Raw genomic sequence first — 7,588 nt, 5'->3', positions numbered from 1 at the left:
AGTGATCAAAGTTGAAAATAAAAAAGTATTGGGATTAAATTACAAATAAGTAAAAACTTTGAGTTAAAAGTTAAAAACTTAAAGAGATTAAAATAAAAAGATAAAAACCTTTGGATTGTAAATGAAAAATCAAACTTTTGTTATTTATATGTGGTACTTACAAAATAATCTATACTATCTATTAAGGGAGCTTAGATGATGACCTAGATTTGCCTATGTGTCAAATTCTTAGCTATGCCACATAGTCCTTGCTGATGTCATAAATCCTATTTTTATTAAGATAAATTAGTGTCATAAATCCGATTTTTATTAAGATAAATTAGTGATTTTTTAGGAGGGAATTTCAAAATTCAAATCATAATTTTAATCCCCCTCTCTCTCAAATATATTTCCGCCTTCATTTTCAAAATTCAAACCATATCTTCACACCTCTCTCTCTTCAACTCAGAATCGAAGCCCTAACTCTGAACAAAACCAGAAGAACATCGAAGCGATCTCCGATCCGGCCTGCTCATGCTGCTCTTTATCTCCGATCAGGCCTCCACTCATCCACTTCCTCTGATAGGTATTTAACCTATACGTACGGTCCGTCGCCTAATTTATGAGGATTTAGGTACAGTTTCTTATTCTTTACTGTTTGTACTACATGTTGTGTTATACTTTGAAAGTAACTTCTGTGGCTCTGGTGAAACTCTACAATATGCGACTTTGACTAGATTTGATGTTGAATAGGTTTATAGAAGGTCAGTTTCCTGTTTTAATTTCCTCTTCTAGGGTTGGTAGTTTCAAATTTATAATTCATAGGGGATGATTGAGAATTTAGATTGGGTTTTCGACTTTGAAAGTAACCTCTGAAAGGTATTTAATGGATTATTTAGGGTTTTTTTCTGGTAGCATAAGGGTTTTATTGCATTTCTAATGCAGTTCAGAAATGACAGACTCGAAGGTCGATGCCATACTCGAATTTCTCAAAAAGAATAAGTTCGCTAGGGCTGAAGCAGCATAGCGAGCATTGGATCTATATCTTTACAGTTCTGGTCAGTGTTTAGGTTTTTGATGAATTGTTTGATTTATTGATTTTATGGTAGAAAAATAGTGCATTAGGAGAAGATTTGGATTGGGAATGGAATGTAAAGCCGCCACCTGTAATCACGGAGGAGGTTTCTCAGTCCATTGAAGAACTAATCATGAAACGTATATCTGAGGGGCACTTTGATGATGTTCAAAAAGTTAATAAGTTGCCTTCTAAAGCACCAAGGGAAATGAAGGAATTGGTAAAACACCACAAACTACTATATCCAACTGTTTTTTAATTAATTTTATTTATTGGTTTGTTTTATGTGTGCTTGTGGGGATATAAAGCTTGAATGTTAACTTTGCAGGATGAAAATCAGAGTAAGAAGGGCCTTGGCGAATTATATGCGGTTAGTATTGACTGCAATTTTTTTACATGGGTCGGGTCAGTTGCCTATAAATTAAACTTACCAGAAGAGCTCAATGGAATTCATAATGTGTTCCACATCTGCAATCTAAAGAAGTGTTTCGCTGATGAATCATTGGTGATTCCACACACAGATGTGCATATAGATGAGAGCTTGAAGTTTGTGGAGAAGCCTTTGTCGATTGAAGACCGACAGGTGAAAAAGCTCCGAAGAAAACATGTGCCAATAGTCAAAGTTAAATGGGATGCCCGGAGAGGTCCCGAATTCACGTGGGAAGTTGAATCCACGATGAAGGAGAAATATCCCTATTTGTTCGAGTAAATCTCGGGTCGAGATTTATTTTAAGGGGGTGACGATGTAACACCTCGAAATTTTGAGTCCAATAATGTATTGACACGTGTCTTGAGTTTACACGTGGCATTTAATATTTAATAAAGGACTAATATTGACAAACCTTGAAAGTATGTAAATTCGAGGGTTATAAATGTCAAACAAGGGTAAGTATACTGTATATTAACCCTAAAAGATGCTCGTACCTTAAAACGAATAAATCATGGATCGTACGGAAGCGAAACGCAAAAGAAAGTGAGAGATTACAAACTGCGGGGGTTAACTGTGTCAACATGTTTAATTATACCTCTGAGTGACCCTTTGACGTACCCAAAGCCTTGTAACAGTAAAATACGCTCACTAGAATATAATATATAAATTCCGCGAAGTTCCGTTTTAAAACGAGAAACTTATGACCAAATTCGTACGAGAGGGGTTAAAAGCGTCAACTATATAAATTAAGGCTTCTCGGATAATAAGTAAACTATCCGGGGGCTTAACAACACGGGTAAATAACGCGAGGTCCTTAATTATAATTAACCGAGGGCCATATCGCAAACCCCTTCAAACCCGAAAGGTCAGGTTATTAATTACCAAGATTTTGGTAATCATTGTAAAAAGATTTAAAAAGATTGTTTCTTAACCCCTTACGGACCGTAAAGGTCATGCCTTACGGACCGTAAGGGAGCGCATGATTGATTTAGATCCGCCACAGGCTTACGGACCGCAAGGCCTAAGCCATACGGTCCGTAAGCAACTCCCAACGACAGAAATATGGCTGTTGGCTCTTTTAAGCGGCAAGACAATTATGGATGGGTTTTCCAGAGGCATGGGTGCCCCCTACTCGACCCATAACATCTAGAGACACCTGCCCATCATCCATGATCACTTGTAGACCAATGTGTGATGATCTAAGAGCATTTCTTGCACTATAAATAGACCTTCAATGTTCACAACTTAAACACACCTCAAACACACTCTTCTGATCATACTTGGAGCTCTCAAAGCTTTCTCTTATCATTCTAAGTTGTGCACAAGTCTCTGTAAGTATGCCAAACCTTTTATGGTTTTGTTTTTGCTTAGTTTAGCCCAAAAGTCAATCCGTCGTAACTAACGATTGACTTTGCGATAGCTCACGAATGATTCAGTGAATTGTTGAATCAAAAGTGATTATGTGTTGGTATTTATGTGGGTAATAAACCTCTAAAAGGGTTCCCACTGATCACCACTCTAACTAGTTCAAATTTCGAGTCAAACGAATGCTTAAAAAGTCAACAGAAAGCCGTTTTTGAGAATCTTGCATAATCTGTAATGTATATGCTATGAAACCTGTTTTGATGATCATAAAACATGATATTAAGTATATAAACTTGTCTAAACTCGTTTGATTCGGCCATTTGCTATATTGACCCGGTTCGGAGCCGAATGTCGCAAAAGTTTGACTTTTGCTTTGACTTCAGTTCTGACCCATTTTAGTACAGTGTAGATATGCCTTAGGACTCTCTTAGGACCAGGTCACGTGTTGGTATCACCCTCTGTGACCGGTTCATCGTTTATCCGAGTCTTTTACGCATTTCCGGTAATTACTTAAAAGTTGACCGTAACGCCCTTTTTTAAAATAAAAAGAGTATTTCGGACATGTGAAGGGACCATAACCTTGCTTACAAAATTCTAAGCATGCCCCTAAAGTTTCACGCCAATCCGAGGTCTAGAATGGGAGTTATGCTAATTAACGCATTTATAAGAAACTTTTGTAATAAACGGCGCAATTAGCATAACGCCTACCTAAACCAAGATTTCGTCACCAAAACTTTTACCCACTGTATTAAAATAATATTTTGGGATTTTTAAAGATTTTTAATTATTTTTACCTTGCTCATAACCTGCGGTTATGGCTACGGTTCGGTAAATACCGAATATGCCCTTTTCGGCCAAAACTTGAGTTCTACAAGGTCTTTTGACCCGATTTCAGTTGCTACTGATTTTAAATAATAAATAAGATATTTTAGACTTGTTAAACTGATCGGGAAACTCAGGTTTCCTGTAGAACTCAGAAAAGCCTTTAAAAGTCTTTAAAATGACCGGAAAACCCCTACGGGGCGTATAATGAACTAAAACTCGTTACGGGCATTATGGAAGGTATCCTACTGATACCACAACCTCTTTAAAGTATATTGACTTAGGAAAACAGTGTAGGACTCCTACGGTTACCCGTTGCGCCTATTGCGCGCACGGTTCGACTTATGTAACTAGTTTACATAAATTAGCCGATACGGGTCAAACCATATTATTTTGACCCCAAAATCCAGAGTGTGAATATTAAACCCGTATAAAACAAGTCTCCGAACTTGTTGGGTCAGAATCACACTCCATTCTCGGTTTTCGCCTTTCACGCGATTAAACCGTATCGATCCCTCGAAACTAACCGGTCTAGGCTACGGCTAATATAAAGACCCGTTAGGATTCTAATAGGTTATTTTAAAACCTTCGTTCCAGAATAAGAAGCCCCAGTAAAAGATATCAGTGACTTAATTGATTAAGGAATATACATTGCAAAGGTAAATACTTTTAACTTATTTTCCCTTATACGGGCTTGGGTTACGGTATATAAAATACCGCTTGATTGAGCATCAAATAATCCCATCATTTAGGTGGTTAATTGAATAGTTTGATCGGCTCATTTAAACAGTCTTGTTACTAAAAAGCCTTTGGGGGGTTGATGACCATGTCCCGGATATCCTAGGCATCATTTTACGAAATGGCCACGACCTTGACAGTCGGGTGTAGGCGTACACCCGGTATTATGTCTATATTATTAAAAGACGTAGCCGATGGTTTACCCACCTCGGTTTTACGCAAATGTGGTGTGTCTATTGATCTTTAACTCGGCACGATCCGGGCTACTGAACGCAAAGAAGGAACATGTAATTCGTTCACAAGATTATAATTTTAAATAATTCTCCCAAGTTAAACAAACATGTTTATGCCACGTGCATCCAAACCAATTTTTAACCATTTTACAAAATGAGTCAGTTGATTGTATTTACCAGTGTAAACTGACGTATTTTCCCAAAAAGATTAAGTGCAGGTACTACACGTAATTGGCTGGTAATAGCTCCCTAGCATCTAAAGAAGTCTCGCAAGCTTGATGTCTATCTGTTGAACAATATTTTTAATTTATTTTGATCCATCCTGTGGATACTATTCAACTCCTTGTGATACATTTGATATTACAGTAAATGGTTGAATTATATTTATCTTTATGCTTCCGCTGTGCATTTATATATTGTGGTTTGACTATATTGTTGCCAACTACGTCACGGTAATCCCCCAACGGGCCCACCGGTGATACACGTGGAAGTCGGGGTGTGACAGGTTGGTATCAGAGCCAACATTGAGTGAATTAAACACTATCCTAATGTGTTTAATCTCAGTGACACAATTGCACATACTTGAGTCTAGACAAGAACATAGGACAAATTCGAATTGTTATTCCAAATTTGTCTTTTCCTTTTTATTATGGTATTTAAAGTTTTAAAAAGCAGGAAATATGCCGCCAGTGATATTCCGAGGAAGAGGAAGGGGAAGAAGAGGCAGAGGAGAGATCGTTACTTATCACGATCACGAAGCCGGACCTTCAAATACGCGAGCTCCTTCAACCACAAGGAGTGAAGAACCGCAAAGGCGAAGAGACCTTTATGAACCTGCAAGGCATTCCACCTCGCATAGCTCAACGCCATCATACCGGCACTCATTCGTGCCAAATTCAGAAAATGACCCCAACAACCCGCAACCCTCCTTCATACCTCTACAACGTTCGGTATCGCACCGAAATTTTGACGACCCTACTCCATACTTCAGAGGTCAGTTTAACCCAGCTGACTACATCCAGGAACCTTCAGGCTTTGTTCCGTTAGGGCCACAAGATCATTTCTCCGAAGATCATATGGACGAGGATACTGATCCGACAGAACCTGCTCGTGGTACGCCCACGCATCCAATAGAAGTCTCTGATGGGTCATCCTTCCATGGCACACCCTATCAGGGACCAGACAGCTTTCAAGCGTTGTTCGATCGACATGAGTAGTACTACACACCACCTCAGCAAACCTCACAACAACCGCAACATCCGCGAGATCCCACCGAGGATTCACGCTTCGTGGCAGTTACGCCACCACCTCCGCCACCGGTACAGCCAGTAATGCCTGATCCGCCAAGACGTAGGAGGACAAATGCTCGTATGTCCACATGAGGAGGAGAGGATTTCCACTTCAGCACCCCTCGACACTCTAGTAGTAGCCACTATCCGCCACTACAAGAAGAAGGACCTTCAAGTCCTGTACAGGAGGCGAACTCCGCACCAGCTGCACCAAATTCGCCACCATTTGGGTATGACCAACCCATACCTGCTTACACGGGTCCAACGGCTTACAACCCGTTCGAACCGTCATCACAAGCGCATTACAACTACAATTATGAGCGCGACCCATATGTGGTGTCGGCTAGGTATAATGCACGCTATCCCGACGGAGCTCATGGGAACATGGGAGTACCGGACTACTCAGCACATGGGTATCCAGCACCTCCCAGACCTCCAGTTCCGCAACAGGCGCCACAACCACGTTTCTCTCCTCCTGAGCAAGAAGAAATACTCCACCGTTTGAGCCGTGTGGAAAGAGACTTCGAGGAAGAACGTAAGAGCCACCGAGGATTCCTCAAGGGCTTAACAAACCTACTAAAGGGCAAGAAGAAGAAACGTGACCATTAGTCCTTATGTATGTTCTAATGGAATGTTTATTTTAAAAGAAGTCCCTGCGTGGACATTTATCGTATTTCATTCCCTACGTGGACTTATCTTTTAGTCCTTGCATGGACACTCATCTTATATTAGTCCCTGCGTGGACTTGTCTCTTGTTTTAAACCTCTATGTAGGAAAGTACTATTTAAAAAGTCCCGTTTAGGGCGGTGTGTAATCGTATTAAAATTTTGGAATGTTATATTATGAATTTCATTTTGTTATTACTATATATGAAATAAATCAAAATCATTCCTTTTTAACTTGATCTGCCTAAATAAAGAATCTGAAGAGTGAAACCTAGCCAGGTGTCTTTTAAGATCCGGCCAAGATGGTAAGACCTAATTAAAAGATTCTGATTCCCTGTTAACCTCTGTAAGCATGTTGACAATCATGACAGATGTGATTCGTTAAAGTCACACACGTCATTCTTATACAAGAATCCTTTAAAGGATTCCAAAACCCAAATTAATGATATAATAAATCATGGGTTAAATCATCAATAAAGATGATCACTTGTTAAACATCCATAAGTGATGTAGTGCCTACGGGCCATACATATTGTCATAATAGGGCAAAAGACAGTGGTGGTTTAGGACTCCCTGTCAGAAGGAGTGAAAGGACTACGGTTCAAACCTTCAAACCTTGATTCTCTGTAATCTCGGCTAACATTATAATAACGTCCTCGTGACTAGGCTTTTAAACCACTATCAATATTAATTGTTATTAGGATAAGTATGTTCAAATCCTAAAAGTAAAGTGAGTAACAAATTAACCAGATATGGTCTTCAATACCATGGTTAATGAATTGCCATAAAAGACAATTCAATGATAAACTCCTAAATAGAATTTCCGTTATCTTCTGCAGCAGATACAAGCTACTATGGCAAATCCCAATGAAGGAAGTAGTCATACAAATGAAGATGAGTATGATAATGTCCAAATAAATCTAACGGGCGCTCAACTCAAGGCTCTTGTCGACAATGCTGTGCAAGCAGCTCTGGATCGACAATATACAGAA

General features: G+C 39.3%; 1 long non-coding RNA gene across 6 annotated transcripts; it reads left to right on the top strand.

Annotated features, from left to right (window-relative positions):
- The first annotated feature begins 427 nt into the window (after nucleotides 1-427).
- On the top strand, nucleotides 428-1,435 carry LOC110938471. 6 transcript variants are annotated; one of them, XR_004861470.1, is made up of 4 exons: nucleotides 428-565; nucleotides 925-1,037; nucleotides 1,097-1,274; nucleotides 1,383-1,435. It is a non-coding gene; the product is annotated as an uncharacterized LOC110938471 (long non-coding RNA). The 6 variants fall into 6 exon arrangements; XR_004861468.1 differs by having other exon boundaries at nucleotides 439-613; XR_004861466.1 differs by having other exon boundaries at nucleotides 925-1,274.
- Nucleotides 1,436-7,588: the final 6,153 nt, after the last annotated feature.

Source organism: Helianthus annuus, chromosome 6, assembly GCF_002127325.2.
Source record: "Helianthus annuus cultivar XRQ/B chromosome 6, HanXRQr2.0-SUNRISE, whole genome shotgun sequence".
NCBI classification, from domain to species: domain Eukaryota; kingdom Viridiplantae; phylum Streptophyta; class Magnoliopsida; order Asterales; family Asteraceae; genus Helianthus; species Helianthus annuus.
This window is presented reverse-complemented; position numbering and strand designations above follow the sequence as displayed.